This window comes from Lepisosteus platostomus, chromosome 5 (genome assembly GCF_059453375.1).
Source record: "Lepisosteus platostomus isolate fLepPlt1 chromosome 5, fLepPlt1.hap1, whole genome shotgun sequence".
Classification (NCBI taxonomy): domain Eukaryota; kingdom Metazoa; phylum Chordata; class Actinopteri; order Semionotiformes; family Lepisosteidae; genus Lepisosteus; species Lepisosteus platostomus.
In genome coordinates, this window is record NC_142615.1 from 44,099,653 (window position 1) to 44,116,894 (window position 17,242).

The 17,242-nt window shown below is 43.2% G+C and overlaps 4 non-coding genes and 3 pseudogenes across 4 annotated transcripts; 4 read left to right on the forward strand and 3 right to left on the reverse strand.

The window, feature by feature from the left end:
- The first annotated feature begins 2,241 nt into the window (after positions 1 to 2,241).
- Positions 2,242 to 2,360, forward strand: LOC148666955 (5S ribosomal RNA; annotated as a pseudogene).
- Positions 2,361 to 4,364: 2,004 nt separating this feature from the next.
- On the forward strand, positions 4,365 to 4,483 carry LOC148666956 (5S ribosomal RNA). The gene has a single exon (XR_015937343.1). It is a non-coding gene; the product is annotated as a 5S ribosomal RNA (ribosomal RNA).
- Positions 4,484 to 6,413: 1,930 nt separating this feature from the next.
- On the reverse strand, positions 6,414 to 6,485 carry trnaw-cca (transfer RNA tryptophan (anticodon CCA)). Its single transcript has one exon. It is a non-coding gene; the product is annotated as a tRNA-Trp (tRNA).
- A 3,996-nt stretch (positions 6,486 to 10,481) lies between these two features.
- LOC148666958 (5S ribosomal RNA) lies at positions 10,482 to 10,600 on the forward strand (annotated as a pseudogene).
- A 2,004-nt stretch (positions 10,601 to 12,604) lies between these two features.
- On the forward strand, positions 12,605 to 12,723 carry LOC148666959 (5S ribosomal RNA; annotated as a pseudogene).
- Positions 12,724 to 14,644: 1,921 nt separating this feature from the next.
- trnaw-cca (transfer RNA tryptophan (anticodon CCA)) lies at positions 14,645 to 14,716 on the reverse strand. The gene has a single exon. It is a non-coding gene; the product is annotated as a tRNA-Trp (tRNA).
- A 2,443-nt stretch (positions 14,717 to 17,159) lies between these two features.
- On the reverse strand, positions 17,160 to 17,242 carry trnal-uaa (transfer RNA leucine (anticodon UAA)). Its single transcript has one exon. It is a non-coding gene; the product is annotated as a tRNA-Leu (tRNA).

The window sequence follows — 17,242 nt, forward strand, 5'->3', positions numbered from 1 at the left end:
AATCGAGTTACCATTTTCGGCTCTTCTGCGAGTACAGTTCTAGTTACTACCTTCAGCCGTACTGCAGTTGTGTACCAGGATGCAACACCTGGATTGTTTCGCATGGGCAGGGCGAGACGCTATTCCTTCAGCAATCCCTCTTTTTCTACCCCACCTTCACAAAACAGGCATCTAAAAGCACATACACCATTAACTCATTTTTCTGTTGTACTCGCTTCAGCACCACAGCAACGTGGAGAGGACAAGGGACTTTTTAGAAAAGAGGAGTCCTTATCTCTTTTTAGAAGCGGCCGCCTAACTTTTCCTCTCCATGTCTGTGTGGTTTAATTTAGATGGATACTTCTTCATCATTTGGGTCATGTATCCGCCAATCTGCCTCCTCCTTTTTAGAGGACGTTGTAAACCTTTAGGAACAATATAATCTAGCAACAAGGTTATGTCACTGTAATTAGGCTTAAGACAATCAAGAACAAGGCTTGCCTTTCTTCGAAATTCTTTACGGTCATCAGGCAATTTAGGAAAAGACTTAACTAATGCAAATAATTCACTAGGAGACCAATGTCAATGTACATATGCTGGAGTTCCTTCTGGACCTGTAAAAGTGCACATTGGCATTTCACGAACAAGAGAAAAGGCTTTGGCTCTGGACCGCTTTCTAGTTTCGGTGGAGACTTTTTCTTTTTAGAAGGTATGGCCATGACTTTAGCTGCAGCTTGCTGTTCTTTAGTTTCAAGACTAGTCTTTTTTGAAGCTTCCCATTATTTCTGCGATTCCTCTTTCCATTACATAAGTTTTCCAATTCACTTTCTTTCCTTTCTTCTCCTTCTCTTCTAAGTTTCCCCTTCTTCAGGAAACTTCTTTTTCCTAATTCAACTTTCCTCTGTCCATTCTGATTCACTTACAAATATCCTTCATAGTTATGGGCCCCTAATTATCATATATAAATTATGTGCAAGTTCCCTTACACCTATTACCCTAGCTTTACAGTTCATGAACATAAAACATTTTTTTTTACTCTAACCCAGGCTATAATTGTTTCTCTGAATTTGTCGTACATGTACTTTTGCTGGACTGCTCGGTCCCATTTTCATCTTTGAATTTTAATTTCCCATTTTTACCGATCAGTGCCTTACTTAGAACCTTATCACATCAACTACTCCGCAGAGCAAAAACCACACGTCTGTGTTAAGATAAGTTCTTTATATGAGTCCCAGACTCATCAATCCCGCGTGAGAACACCCCTGTGGCTCGCTTCTAAAACTATTATTTTTTAAGGATCACTTACTGGCGTCAGACAGCTGCCAATTCTCCAGACGCGTCTCTGGAAGGATAAACAATTTATCCTCCGAGGTTCGTCCAATTTTGCTAAAATTTTCCGGGTCCGGATGGAGTTTCAGCAGCCGTTCGCGTTCAGGTTTCTGATCCTGGACGAGCCCCCAAATTGTCATGGAACTATCAAGAAAGCCACAAGAGAGAGTTCTCACCTGAGTAAAGTCTTTATTTCAATATTGCAAGCCCTGCTGCCACTTCGCAAAGTGACTCAATTTGTTACAAGCAGTACAGGGTTTTTATAAGACGTTGCGCTGTAAAAAAGCTCAGCGCTTTGTCCCTTCTAAAAGTTCCCCTTTCCCTAAGAGAAAGCAGATTACATCAAAAAGCGAGAGAAGAAGCACTAGATTTGTTATTCAAAGCTAATCAGTTACTTTCAGCTAATTCTAACGACCCAGACAGCATATCTTTTTTTGGTACATTGACTTCTAAAGTAACCTAAACAGTGTACTTTGTTGATGCACTGTTTTCAAAAAATTCAGCAGGTACTGTAGCACGACATTTACATCCTTGAAATATATTATCTTAAAGCACCAATATATTTTTTGCAAAGCTCTCTACATTTTAAGAAACAATTTACTTATTAGATTTCCACTTCAAGACTTGTTCGGCTGGCGTTCTGGGAGTCGCGTTTTTCAGAATTGTATTGAGATCGTTTTCCACAGAGCTCAGATGTCAATGCACAGCAGCAGCTCTCCACAGCGATCCTCTATAGCGCCCTTTCTCCCGCAGCTCCGTCCTCATTGGAAGGAAGCAAGAGTGAAAGGCTGAAGTGAAATAGAGCGGGGACGAAGGCAGTGAAGAGAGAGAACGTGGGAAGAAGAGAAAAACGCAAGGGAAAAAAAGCAGCGTCGTAAAAGAGGTGACGGAGCTGTCCTCTCTATAAGAAGGGTGCCAGCGAGGCTTGCTCTTGCTTATGGCCACACCCCCTTGAGCACGCCTGATCTTGTCTGATCTCGGAAGCTAAACAGGGATGGGCCTGGTTCATACTTGGATGGAAGACCACCTGGGAATACCAGGTGCTGTAAGCTTTTAAGCGCAGGAGGCGCCCTATCTCCGCTCGCTCGCTCATTCCCCTGTTCACACGTGCAGTGCGGCTTGTCCGTCTGTTTATTTGTCAGGTTTGGTGAGACACGGGCGCTTGTATATTAGCGTGAGCGGTTTTTATTCTGATCATGAACAGTTTTACAAGTCCGCTGTAGGAAAACCGGCTCAGGGACGCCAAATATGTAATCATAGTGGCTCTCTGAAGGCACCAGTTCTGTAGGGTTCGGGCATTTACTGAGACAATTATTAATTGTAGCAGTAAATCACAAAGTTGATTCTTTTGATGGCTTTAGAGTCCAACCATGCGACATAACTCAAACAACGCGCACACACAGGTACTAATACACGAGGATACATTTATTAATACATAGAATATGCATATAAAACTAACAGATCTTATCGAGAGGGTTATCAGAATACAAAAGGTATATATTCAGTCAGTTACAAAGTGTTACACATATCAAGAGGACATACGTTCAGTATATCATTCATTTAGACCGTTTCATAAATGAACTTGGTTATAACTCCTACATTAGATACTCGAAACAAGTACATAACTCTTAGGAATTAAATTGATATCAACTGGTTGGGATAACAATTGAATTCTCGAGCTGTAATGCATTGAAGTTGAATACTCATCCAATCTCTGGGGATTCAGATCTCCTGCGGGCACAAAGAAACAGTTGCAGGCTTGTTGCTGTCCAATCCGCGCTCTCTGGCTCCGTGCCAGGCTGTGGTGTGCGGCTTGCGACGGTGCGCTGCAGATGCTCACTGTTGGCTTTAACTAGCAAAGTTTGTGCACAGGAGAGAAGATGACTGTGGGTCCCAGCAAGTCAGGAAGAGGACTAGTTCGTTCCTGATGAAGAGCTAGTTCTGAATAGTGATTCAGCTGTCCACAGTTCCGACCTGTTCACGAGGCCTGCTGCTGATGCTAACCTCAGGTGAATCCTCTGGTTACTCCCTGGCAACCTCCGCTCTAGACTCTTAGAACAAAGGAAAGTTCTGGCACTCGGACACATTGGCCGTTCCGTGTTTGTCCGGGCTGAGTCTCAGGATGGTTAGGAGGAGCACTGCAAGAATGTTCTGCCCTTGGGAGCCTTCTGCTCCTGGGCCGTCCTGCCCTGGAATTCTCCTTTGAATTCCCTTTAGAACAGTCCACAGAATCCTCTCCAGAATATTACTGAATCTTACTGAATCTCTCAGGCTCTCTGTGTTGCCTGTTTTTACCTGGAGGAACTTCAGCTCATTGATTGGCTGAAAGTTCCATGGGCATCAGAGTCCCACGTGGGTTACTCGGCCCTACCAGTCCCTGATTGGTTGATCAAGGTGAGATATGAGTCTCTTACTCCTGACACTTAGTAATGCAGTCCAGATGTCCAACTGGCACTCCCTAGACAGATAGGCACCAATGGATGACCATTGATCATGATAGCCAGGCTTAGCTAAGTGCATCCCCCTTTGGGAGCTGTCCTTATCAGGAGAAAACATCTTAAATCACCCTGCATGAATAGTCTCTCTGTGGCTGCACCACAGAGATGAACAGAGAAATGGGGCCTCATTTGGGAAGGCTCAGAACCCTTAATTCTTTCTTATTAATAAGCCTCGCCGCTACACCGCAAAGGATCAAGGAAAGGTTTATCGCCAGGTGAAAAGAAACACAGCGCTTCAGCTGTGGAGACTTCTTCGGCTGGCGTTCGGGGAGTCGCGTTTTTCAGAATTGTATTGAGATCGTTTTCCACAGAGCTCAGATGTCAAAGCACAGCAGCAGCTCTCCACAGCGATCCTCTATAGCGCCCTTTCTCCCGCAGCTCCGTCCTCATTGGAAGGAAGCAAGAGTGAAAGGCTGAAGTGAAATAGAGCGGGGACGAAGGCAGTGAAGAGAGAGAACGTGGGAAGAAGAGAAAAACGCAAGGGAAAAAAAGCAGCGTCGTAAAAGAGGTGACGGAGCTGTCCTCTCTATAAGAAGGGTGCCAGCGAGCCTTGCTCTCGCTTACGGCCACACCCCCTTGAGCACGCCTGATCTCGTCTGATCTCGGAAGCTAAACAGGGATGGGCCTGGTTAGTACTTGGATGGGAGACCGCCTGGGAATACCAGGTGCTGTAAGCTTTTAAGCGCAGGAGGCGCCCTATCCCCGCTCGCTCGCTCATTCCCCTGTTCACACGTGCAGTGCGGCTTTTCCGTCTGTTTATTTGTCAGCTTTGGCGAGACACGGGTGCTTGTGTATTAGCGTGAGCGTTTTTTATTCTGATCATGAACAGTTTTACAAGTCCGCAAAGGATCGAGGAAAGGTTTATCGCCAGACAGATCACTTGTGCGCTTTTAACCTTCTTGCAGCTACAGGCGAGACTGAAGCTGGAGATGTGAAGGCACCCACTGGTGCATGTTCTCCAATTTTCACAATCGCGACAGACTTCTCTTTTTTTTTTAAAGTAGATATAGCCCTGAAAAAAGCATTAGCTTTATCAGTTTTTACATTTATCAAACATGATATTTTTATTGCATTTTACATAATAATAATAATAATAATAATAATAAATGTATATAGCGCTTTTCTGGACACTCCACTCAAAGCGCTTTACAGGTAATGGGGACTCCCCTCCACCAATGTGCAGCCCCACCTGGATGATGCAATGGCAGCCATAACGCTCACCACACATCAGCTATTAGTGGGGAGGAGAGCAGAGTGATGAAGCCAGTTCAGAGATGGGGATTATTAGGAGGCCATGACTGGTAAGGGTCAATGGGAAATTTGGCCAGGATGCCGGGATTACACTACTACCCTACTCTTTCGAGAGACGGCCTGGGATTTTTAATGACTACAGAGTCAGGACCTCGGTTTTACGTCTCAGCCAAAGGACGGCACCTGTTTACAGTCCAGTGTCCCCGTCATAATACTGGGGCATTAGAACCCACACAGACCCGCCAAGCGACAGAAACCAGACGGTACCGTGTGTCAGACTCGGCTGCGAGCAGGACAATGACGTTACGGGGACAAAGTAGAGAAAATCAAAACGGTTCTGTAAAAGACCTGTGTCAGCTGGCGGTTCGCAGTCTGGACTTTAAATCCACGAACACCTGAGCTGCGGCTTCTTTCGAGTAGTTATTCAGGAGAACATTATGTTGATCATATAGATGAAACGTTTAATATATTCAGGTATGTAGCTACGTCAGCATTCGTATCTGCAAAGGAACAAGTAATACTGTAGGTTTATTGCATGCTGAAAAGAGAAGAGAGAAAACAAACCTGAAGAAGGTTTCACAGCTGAAACGTTATGATTTCTCTCTTCTCTTTTCAGCATGGAATAAACCTATTCCCAGTGGGCAGTGATTCGTCAAATATACGTATATTCACGGCGAAAATACAGCTATACGTATATATACGTCGCCGCGACGTATAATCAATGTCGAATTGCAACCGTAAAATCGACGATATTAATAAACGCATATATAACGTCGAAAACACATCTAACACAGTGCCTGAGGCTTTTTACTGTATATGTCGTGTGTGCCGCAACTAGGAGTATACGGCACTCTGCATAGTGTACGAAGTAAATTTATATTATTATTTTATTAATAAATATAATAAATAAATTAATTACTGCGAAAGCAATTTACTTCGTACACTGTGCAGAGTGCCGTATACTCCTAGTTTTAAAACTGACAAAAATGTAGAAAATAAGTTTCTCACTTAAAATTTAAGATGGGGGTGGGGTATTACTAGTAGCGGCGCAGAACTCACCATGGTGCAATTCATTTACGTGACGGGCTAGTGGTTTAATGGATAACGCGTCTGATTTCGGTTTATAAGATTGTCGATTCGACTTCTACCGGGGTTGTGTGATTTAAATCACGCTTTTTGTGCAGGGTGCCTTTTCTCTTGTCGTGTTAAAGATGATTCGCTGCATAAGCTCCTGACTGGGTGTTCTGTCCTGCTCTGTTATTTCATTCAGATTACCTAAGTGGTGTACAGATAAAACTCAACTGCATGGGGTAGTTTCCGGGTTCGGCACAGCACAGCATTTGCTAACACATCAGCTGACCTCAACCTGATTTGAACACGCAACCTTCTGATCTGGAGTCAGACGCGCTACCATTGCGCCACGAGGTCACTGGCCGCAAGTGCTTTTAATTCCCCCAAAGAGAACAATCAGCGTCCCTGAAAAAGATTTTTTTCATTCTCTCCTGTGAGGAGCGCCGCTCTTCCAACGAGGGTCTCTTCTTCCCAGACCACAGATTCTTCTTTCCGCCCGGCTCTCTCACAGAGAGCAGACACACCGTCTCCACTGATGTGTTTACTACATCTATAGATCTGACCCCCTACAGCCCCGATATTCCTGGACAGGATATTTACCACCAGCCTCATGAACTTCTCATCTTGACCTCTCCCAGGAGGAGCACAATTAACACAGAATCCTCTCTCCATTTAGCAAATAACACAAAACACTGTTTACCTGTCAAGACAGAAAACCAGGCTGCTCCAGGTGAGGCTTGAACTCACAACCTCGGCATGACTCCACTGATTATGTTATTTTACATAGCCTGAACCAGGAAAGTGACTGGAAGTCGAAAAGTTATGGTTTTGTTTTAATACTTGCCTACTCTTTCAATTTTTCCGTCAAGTCTTTTATTTGGGAGTACTTTCAATTGATGTTAATCCTTGTCCCGATGCACGTTCTGGGCCATGGTGCATCTTGAATAATGTTCTTATAGGCTTCAGTTTGGAAAAGTGCGCTCTTCAGAAGCTACCAAAACCGCTAATGGTTACATAACACTTAATGCAAAAGCAACGTTCGGGTTTGAAAAAAAATATTACTTGCTATGAATACAAACACTGTTACAGGAGGCGTGTTAGGGCTATTTTAGCTTAGATCATCAATTAATCTTACATTTCTTCTCCATCTATATCAACAGCGTCATCGCTACTGAGCGCTAAAGGCAGGTCCTGGCAATACAATCTTCTTTAGAAAACATTTTTAAAACTATTTCCACTACCATACGTAAAGTAAAAGATTCCAATTGCACGCAACTAATAAATTATCTTTTCCAGGGACGTTGCAGCTAGATGCAAATTACAATCGAAAAAATCAGTATCAGCTTTAATATTTTCTTTTGGATCCACAGGACGATCAGCATGAGCCATCAAAGAGCCTGTAGCAGCAAAAAGTTTAAAAGCGCACAAGTGATCTGTCTTTGGTCAAAGGAATTGCTGGAGCAGTAGGACACAGAGCAATATCTAGCAGCTGTAGACGATGTTCGGGGAAGAGATAATTCTGTTTTCAGCACAGGGAGTGAGAATGAGCTCAGTCTAACGGGCTAACCCCGAGTATACTATCCATAAAGCTATAAACCTTTCTGTAAAATCTGAAACATCCTTCCTTCTGCTGACATGCTGTTACTTTTCTCTAATCAGTTTTCGGTGGGTAATGCTCTTTCAAAAATCTCCACACTAATTCCCACCCTTCTCCTAGATTCTCTCTTAAGGCGTTCTATTTCTTCTTTTGCTGTTTCTTTTTCTGCATATATAATTTTGTTTCGTTCAGCCATTGCTTTTAGCTTTTCCTTCAGAGATTTTTGCGTCTCATCTATGATATTCTGTTGAATTCTCAAATATTCCTCTAAATATTGTTTATTTTTATCCAAATGTTCATACACTTTTCTACATTCCTGTTCAGCCTAAATTCCGTCTGACATATTTCTTTTAAGTTTCACTTTGGATTAATCAAACTCTTTTTTTTCTTCACACCAAACCATTTTCACGTCTCCCACGCGCCCCGCGGAACCCCCCAGTCGAGACAAACTGATGAACTATCACAATTCGGGAACACGGACCAGGTTCCAAATCCTGGCTTTAAACACACAGTTGAATCGAGTTACCATTTTCGGCTCTTCTGCGAGTACAGTTCTAGTTACTACCTTCAGCCGTACTGCAGTTGTGTACCAGGATGCAACACCTGGATTGTTTCGCATGGGCAGGGCGAGACGCTATTCCTTCAGCAATCCCTCTTTTTCTACCCCACCTTCACAAAACAGGCATCTAAAAGCACATACACCATTAACTCATTTTTCTGTTGTACTCGCTTCAGCACCACAGCAACGTGGAGAGGACAAGGGACTTTTTAGAAAAGAGGAGTCCTTATCTCTTTTTAGAAGCGGCCGCCTAACTTTTCCTCTCCATGTCTGTGTGGTTTAATTTAGATGGATACTTCTTCATCATTTGGGTCATGTATCCGCCAATCTGCCTCCTCCTTTTTAGAGGACGTTGTAAACCTTTAGGAACAATATAATCTAGCAACAAGGTTATGTCACTGTAATTAGGCTTAAGACAATCAAGAACAAGGCTTGCCTTTCTTCGAAATTCTTTACGGTCATCAGGCAATTTAGGAAAAGACTTAACTAATGCAAATAATTCACTAGGAGACCAATGTCAATGTACATATGCTGGAGTTCCTTCTGGACCTGTAAAAGTGCACATTGGCATTTCACGAACAAGAGAAAAGGCTTTGGCTCTGGACCGCTTTCTAGTTTCGGTGGAGACTTTTTCTTTTTAGAAGGTATGGCCATGACTTTAGCTGCAGCTTGCTGTTCTTTAGTTTCAAGACTAGTCTTTTTTGAAGCTTCCCATTATTTCTGCGATTCCTCTTTCCATTACATAAGTTTTCCAATTCACTTTCTTTCCTTTCTTCTCCTTCTCTTCTAAGTTTCCCCTTCTTCAGGAAACTTCTTTTTCCTAATTCAACTTTCCTCTGTCCATTCTGATTCACTTACAAATATCCTTCATAGTTATGGGCCCCTAATTATCATATATAAATTATGTGCAAGTTCCCTTACACCTATTACCCTAGCTTTACAGTTCATGAACATAAAACATTTTTTTTTACTCTAACCCAGGCTATAATTGTTTCTCTGAATTTGTCGTACATGTACTTTTGCTGGACTGCTCGGTCCCATTTTCATCTTTGAATTTTAATTTCCCATTTTTACCGATCAGTGCCTTACTTAGAACCTTATCACATCAACTACTCCGCAGAGCAAAAACCACACGTCTGTGTTAAGATAAGTTCTTTATATGAGTCCCAGACTCATCAATCCCGCGTGAGAACACCCCTGTGGCTCGCTTCTAAAACTATTATTTTTTAAGGATCACTTACTGGCGTCAGACAGCTGCCAATTCTCCAGACGCGTCTCTGGAAGGATAAACAATTTATCCTCCGAGGTTCGTCCAATTTTGCTAAAATTTTCCGGGTCCGGATGGAGTTTCAGCAGCCGTTCGCGTTCAGGTTTCTGATCCTGGACGAGCCCCCAAATTGTCATGGAACTATCAAGAAAGCCACAAGAGAGAGTTCTCACCTGAGTAAAGTCTTTATTTCAATATTGCAAGCCCTGCTGCCACTTCGCAAAGTGACTCAATTTGTTACAAGCAGTACAGGGTTTTTATAAGACGTTGCGCTGTAAAAAAGCTCAGCGCTTTGTCCCTTCTAAAAGTTCCCCTTTCCCTAAGAGAAAGCAGATTACATCAAAAAGCGAGAGAAGAAGCACTAGATTTGTTATTCAAAGCTAATCAGTTACTTTCAGCTAATTCTAACGACCCAGACAGCATATCTTTTTTTGGTACATTGACTTCTAAAGTAACCTAAACAGTGTACTTTGTTGATGCACTGTTTTCAAAAAATTCAGCAGGTACTGTAGCACGACATTTACATCCTTGAAATATATTATCTTAAAGCACCAATATATTTTTTGCAAAGCTCTCTACATTTTAAGAAACAATTTACTTATTAGATTTCCACTTCAAGACTTGTTCGGCTGGCGTTCTGGGAGTCGCGTTTTTCAGAATTGTATTGAGATCGTTTTCCACAGAGCTCAGATGTCAATGCACAGCAGCAGCTCTCCACAGCGATCCTCTATAGCGCCCTTTCTCCCGCAGCTCCGTCCTCATTGGAAGGAAGCAAGAGTGAAAGGCTGAAGTGAAATAGAGCGGGGACGAAGGCAGTGAAGAGAGAGAACGTGGGAAGAAGAGAAAAACGCAAGGGAAAAAAAGCAGCGTCGTAAAAGAGGTGACGGAGCTGTCCTCTCTATAAGAAGGGTGCCAGCGAGGCTTGCTCTTGCTTATGGCCACACCCCCTTGAGCACGCCTGATCTTGTCTGATCTCGGAAGCTAAACAGGGATGGGCCTGGTTCATACTTGGATGGAAGACCACCTGGGAATACCAGGTGCTGTAAGCTTTTAAGCGCAGGAGGCGCCCTATCTCCGCTCGCTCGCTCATTCCCCTGTTCACACGTGCAGTGCGGCTTGTCCGTCTGTTTATTTGTCAGGTTTGGTGAGACACGGGCGCTTGTATATTAGCGTGAGCGGTTTTTATTCTGATCATGAACAGTTTTACAAGTCCGCTGTAGGAAAACCGGCTCAGGGACGCCAAATATGTAATCATAGTGGCTCTCTGAAGGCACCAGTTCTGTAGGGTTCGGGCATTTACTGAGACAATTATTAATTGTAGCAGTAAATCACAAAGTTGATTCTTTTGATGGCTTTAGAGTCCAACCATGCGACATAACTCAAACAACGCGCACACACAGGTACTAATACACGAGGATACATTTATTAATACATAGAATATGCATATAAAACTAACAGATCTTATCGAGAGGGTTATCAGAATACAAAAGGTATATATTCAGTCAGTTACAAAGTGTTACACATATCAAGAGGACATACGTTCAGTATATCATTCATTTAGACCGTTTCATAAATGAACTTGGTTATAACTCCTACATTAGATACTCGAAACAAGTACATAACTCTTAGGAATTAAATTGATATCAACTGGTTGGGATAACAATTGAATTCTCGAGCTGTAATGCATTGAAGTTGAATACTCATCCAATCTCTGGGGATTCAGATCTCCTGCGGGCACAAAGAAACAGTTGCAGGCTTGTTGCTGTCCAATCCGCGCTCTCTGGCTCCGTGCCAGGCTGTGGTGTGCGGCTTGCGACGGTGCGCTGCAGATGCTCACTGTTGGCTTTAACTAGCAAAGTTTGTGCACAGGAGAGAAGATGACTGTGGGTCCCAGCAAGTCAGGAAGAGGACTAGTTCGTTCCTGATGAAGAGCTAGTTCTGAATAGTGATTCAGCTGTCCACAGTTCCGACCTGTTCACGAGGCCTGCTGCTGATGCTAACCTCAGGTGAATCCTCTGGTTACTCCCTGGCAACCTCCGCTCTAGACTCTTAGAACAAAGGAAAGTTCTGGCACTCGGACACATTGGCCGTTCCGTGTTTGTCCGGGCTGAGTCTCAGGATGGTTAGGAGGAGCACTGCAAGAATGTTCTGCCCTTGGGAGCCTTCTGCTCCTGGGCCGTCCTGCCCTGGAATTCTCCTTTGAATTCCCTTTAGAACAGTCCACAGAATCCTCTCCAGAATATTACTGAATCTTACTGAATCTCTCAGGCTCTCTGTGTTGCCTGTTTTTACCTGGAGGAACTTCAGCTCATTGATTGGCTGAAAGTTCCATGGGCATCAGAGTCCCACGTGGGTTACTCGGCCCTACCAGTCCCTGATTGGTTGATCAAGGTGAGATATGAGTCTCTTACTCCTGACACTTAGTAATGCAGTCCAGATGTCCAACTGGCACTCCCTAGACAGATAGGCACCAATGGATGACCATTGATCATGATAGCCAGGCTTAGCTAAGTGCATCCCCCTTTGGGAGCTGTCCTTATCAGGAGAAAACATCTTAAATCACCCTGCATGAATAGTCTCTCTGTGGCTGCACCACAGAGATGAACAGAGAAATGGGGCCTCATTTGGGAAGGCTCAGAACCCTTAATTCTTTCTTATTAATAAGCCTCGCCGCTACACCGCAAAGGATCAAGGAAAGGTTTATCGCCAGGTGAAAAGAAACACAGCGCTTCAGCTGTGGAGACTTCTTCGGCTGGCGTTCGGGGAGTCGCGTTTTTCAGAATTGTATTGAGATCGTTTTCCACAGAGCTCAGATGTCAAAGCACAGCAGCAGCTCTCCACAGCGATCCTCTATAGCGCCCTTTCTCCCGCAGCTCCGTCCTCATTGGAAGGAAGCAAGAGTGAAAGGCTGAAGTGAAATAGAGCGGGGACGAAGGCAGTGAAGAGAGAGAACGTGGGAAGAAGAGAAAAACGCAAGGGAAAAAAAGCAGCGTCGTAAAAGAGGTGACGGAGCTGTCCTCTCTATAAGAAGGGTGCCAGCGAGCCTTGCTCTCGCTTACGGCCACACCCCCTTGAGCACGCCTGATCTTGTCTGATCTCGGAAGCTAAACAGGGATGGGCCTGGTTAGTACTTGGATGGGAGACCGCCTGGGAATACCAGGTGCTGTAAGCTTTTAAGCGCAGGAGGCGCCCTATCCCCGCTCGCTCGCTCATTCCCCTGTTCACACGTGCAGTGCGGCTTTTCCGTCTGTTTATTTGTCAGCTTTGGCGAGACACGGGTGCTTGTGTATTAGCGTGAGCGTTTTTTATTCTGATCATGAACAGTTTTACAAGTCCGCAAAGGATCGAGGAAAGGTTTATCGCCAGACAGATCACTTGTGCGCTTTTAACCTTCTTGCAGCTACAGGCGAGACTGAAGCTGGAGATGTGAAGGCACCCACTGGTGCATGTTCTCCAATTTTCACAATCGCGACAGACTTCTCTTTTTTTTTTAAAGTAGATATAGCCCTGAAAAAAGCATTAGCTTTATCAGTTTTTACATTTATCAAACATGATATTTTTATTGCATTTTACATAATAATAATAATAATAAATGTATATAGCGCTTTTCTGGACACTCCACTCAAAGCGCTTTACAGGTAATGGGGACTCCCCTCCACCAATGTGCAGCCCCACCTGGATGATGCAATGGCAGCCATAACGCTCACCACACATCAGCTATTAGTGGGGAGGAGAGCAGAGTGATGAAGCCAGTTCAGAGATGGGGATTATTAGGAGGCCATGACTGGTAAGGGTCAATGGGAAATTTGGCCAGGATGCCGGGATTACACTACTACCCTACTCTTTCGAGAGACGGCCTGGGATTTTTAATGACTACAGAGTCAGGACCTCGGTTTTACGTCTCAGCCAAAGGACGGCACCTGTTTACAGTCCAGTGTCCCCGTCATAATACTGGGGCATTAGAACCCACACAGACCCGCCAAGCGACAGAAACCAGACGGTACCGTGTGTCAGACTCGGCTGCGAGCAGGACAATGACGTTACGGGGACAAAGTAGAGAAAATCAAAACGGTTCTGTAAAAGACCTGTGTCAGCTGGCGGTTCGCAGTCTGGACTTTAAATCCACGAACACCTGAGCTGCGGCTTCTTTCGAGTAGTTATTCAGGAGAACATTATGTTGATCATATAGATGAAACGTTTAATATATTCAGGTATGTAGCTACGTCAGCATTCGTATCTGCAAAGGAACAAGTAATACTGTAGGTTTATTGCATGCTGAAAAGAGAAGAGAGAAAACAAACCTGAAGAAGGTTTCACAGCTGAAACGTTATGATTTCTCTCTTCTCTTTTCAGCATGGAATAAACCTATTCCCAGTGGGCAGTGATTCGTCAAATATACGTATATTCACGGCGAAAATACAGCTATACGTATATATACGTCGCCGCGACGTATAATCAATGTCGAATTGCAACCGTAAAATCGACGATATTAATAAACGCATATATAACGTCGAAAACACATCTAACACAGTGCCTGAGGCTTTTTACTGTATATGTCGTGTGTGCCGCAACTAGGAGTATACGGCACTCTGCATAGTGTACGAAGTAAATTTATATTATTATTTTATTAATAAATATAATAAATAAATTAATTACTGCGAAAGTAATTTACTTCGTACACTGTGCAGAGTGCCGTATACTCCTAGTTTTAAAACTGACAAAAATGTAGAAAATAAGTTTCTCACTTAAAATTTAAGATGGGGGTGGGGTATTACTAGTAGCGGCGCAGAACTCACCATGGTGCAATTCATTTACGTGACGGGCTAGTGGTTTAATGGATAACGCGTCTGATTTCGGTTTATAAGATTGTCGATTCGACTTCTACCGGGGTTGTGTGATTTAAATCACGCTTTTTGTGCAGGGTGCCTTTTCTCTTGTCGTGTTAAAGATGATTCGCTGCATAAGCTCCTGACTGGGTGTTCTGTCCTGCTCTGTTATTTCATTCAGATTACCTAAGTGGTGTACAGATAAAACTCAACTGCGTGGGGTAGTTTCCGGGTTCGGCACAGCACAGCATTTGCTAACACATCAGCTGACCTCAACCTGATTTGAACACGCAACCTTCTGATCTGGAGTCAGACGCGCTACCATTGCGCCACGAGGTCACTGGCCGCAAGTGCTTTTAATTCCCCCAAAGAGAACAATCAGCGTCCCTGAAAAAGATTTTTTTCATTCTCTCCTGTGAGGAGCGCCGCTCTTCCAACGAGGGTCTCTTCTTCCCAGACCACAGATTCTTCTTTCCGCCCGGCTCTCTCACAGAGAGCAGACACACCGTCTCCACTGATGTGTTTACTACATCTATAGATCTGACCCCCTACAGCCCCGATATTCCTGGACAGGATATTTACCACCAGCCTCATGAACTTCTCATCTTGACCTCTCCCAGGAGGAGCACAATTAACACAGAATCCTCTCTCCATTTAGCAAATAACACAAAACACTGTTTACCTGTCAAGACAGAAAACCAGGCTGCTCCAGGTGAGGCTTGAACTCACAACCTCGGCATGACTCCACTGATTATGTTATTTTACATAGCCTGAACCAGGAAAGTGACTGGAAGTCGAAAAGTTATGGTTTTGTTTTAATACTTGCCTACTCTTTCAATTTTTCCGTCAAGTCTTTTATTTGGGAGTACTTTCAATTGATGTTAATCCTTGTCCCGATGCACGTTCTGGGCCATGGTGCATCTTGAATAATGTTCTTATAGGCTTCAGTTTGGAAAAGTGCGCTCTTCAGAAGCTACCAAAACCGCTAATGGTTACATAACACTTAATGCAAAAGCAACGTTCGGGTTTGAAAAAAAATATTACTTGCTATGAATACAAACACTGTTACAGGAGGCGTGTTAGGGCTATTTTAGCTTAGATCATCAATTAATCTTACATTTCTTCTCCATCTATATCAACAGCGTCATCGCTACTGAGCGCTAAAGGCAGGTCCTGGCAATACAATCTTCTTTAGAAAACATTTTTAAAACTATTTCCACTACCATACGTAAAGTAAAAGATTCCAATTGCACGCAACTAATAAATTATCTTTTCCAGGGACGTTGCAGCTAGATGCAAATTACAATCGAAAAAATCAGTATCAGCTTTAATATTTTCTTTTGGATCCACAGGACGATCAGCATGAGCCATCAAAGAGCCTGTAGCAGCAAAAAGTTTAAAAGCGCACAAGTGATCTGTCTTTGGTCAAAGGAATTGCTGGAGCAGTAGGACACAGAGCAATATCTAGCAGCTGTAGACGATGTTCGGGGAAGAGATAATTCTGTTTTCAGCACAGGGAGTGAGAATGAGCTCAGTCCGGCTCCCAGCAGAATCCATTCTGGTTTGGTTACTGTCAGACTGTGCGTCTGAGGCTCTTTGGATCGCAACGTGAAAAAAAAGAACAAAAAACATTTGCTCACATCTTGTGATTTCCACGAGAGGAAGAGAAGATATCACTTTAAAAAAATCAGAACTGAAGATTTGGATCCGGGACCTCATACTTGTCAAATGATTAAAATAATAATTATGAAAATATCAGGTTGTGTTTCTGCAACATATCGAGCACAGTATGCCATTTTTTTCTAAAAATACAGTAGATTGTACTTCATAAAAATGTACAATTCACCGCTGGTATAAACAGATGTGTGCTGTGTTTGCCTTTGTAAGCATTTGTTTAAAAAATAAGTTCACAATACGATAAAAAACACAGAAAGCACAAACGTAATAATATAATGATACAAAATCAATACCAAATCATAAAGCCAATTAAGTACCTATCCTTTGAAAACAGTGACATTTGTATCTACTTTTGAATTACAAATCAGACAGCGTAGTCCCTTAATTCAAAGATAAGATATTTGCCAAAACAAGACAACCAGATGTTAGCTGAATTCGGAACAAGAGCCTCTGCTTCATCGTTTATTGAGCTTTAGATCAACGTCTGAGTGAAAAAGATTCGCTATTTTAACTATTTGATTAAAGTTCACAAAAGCACCTTCCTTCGAGCTCGAGTCGAAACAGCAACTTAAGGATTCCTAACTGTTTCTAATACAGTCAGCCGCACTACCAACTGAGCTATCGAAGGGATTTAAAGTGCTCCTCTCTGGCACATATTGCCTAATGTAGTGAAATATTCCGGGTACTTAAATTCCAGTTCGACATCAAGTTTCCAACTCGTTTCCTTAGTCTTGTTTACCTTGAATTTAAGCCACAAACCAGGATTCTACTGTATAATCTTCCGGGGATGTTACAAAATGTTTGATGGGGCATCAATCATTACAGGCAGAAATTCACTCCTTTTTTTTTCTCGAGGCATCATATTAAACATTTAATTTGGATCGAGAAGAGGATCACCATGAGAGACAGAACAAACTGTTTGATTCCGTCTTTATTGGGAGCTGTATCACAGCTAATGCATGTAAAGCCTTCAGTATGCGATAGTGAGAGCTCAGTTATGCCAGGGAGTGGGAGTGAAGAGAACTGAACTGAAATTTAGTAAATTCATATTTAAATAGAGTGTAAATCATCAAAGTGTTCTGTCACTTAAAACTTATTACAAAACTACCAGGAGGGGGGATTGAACCCACGTGGACATTTGTCCATCGGATCTTAAGTCCAACGCCTTAACCACTCGGCCATCCTGGT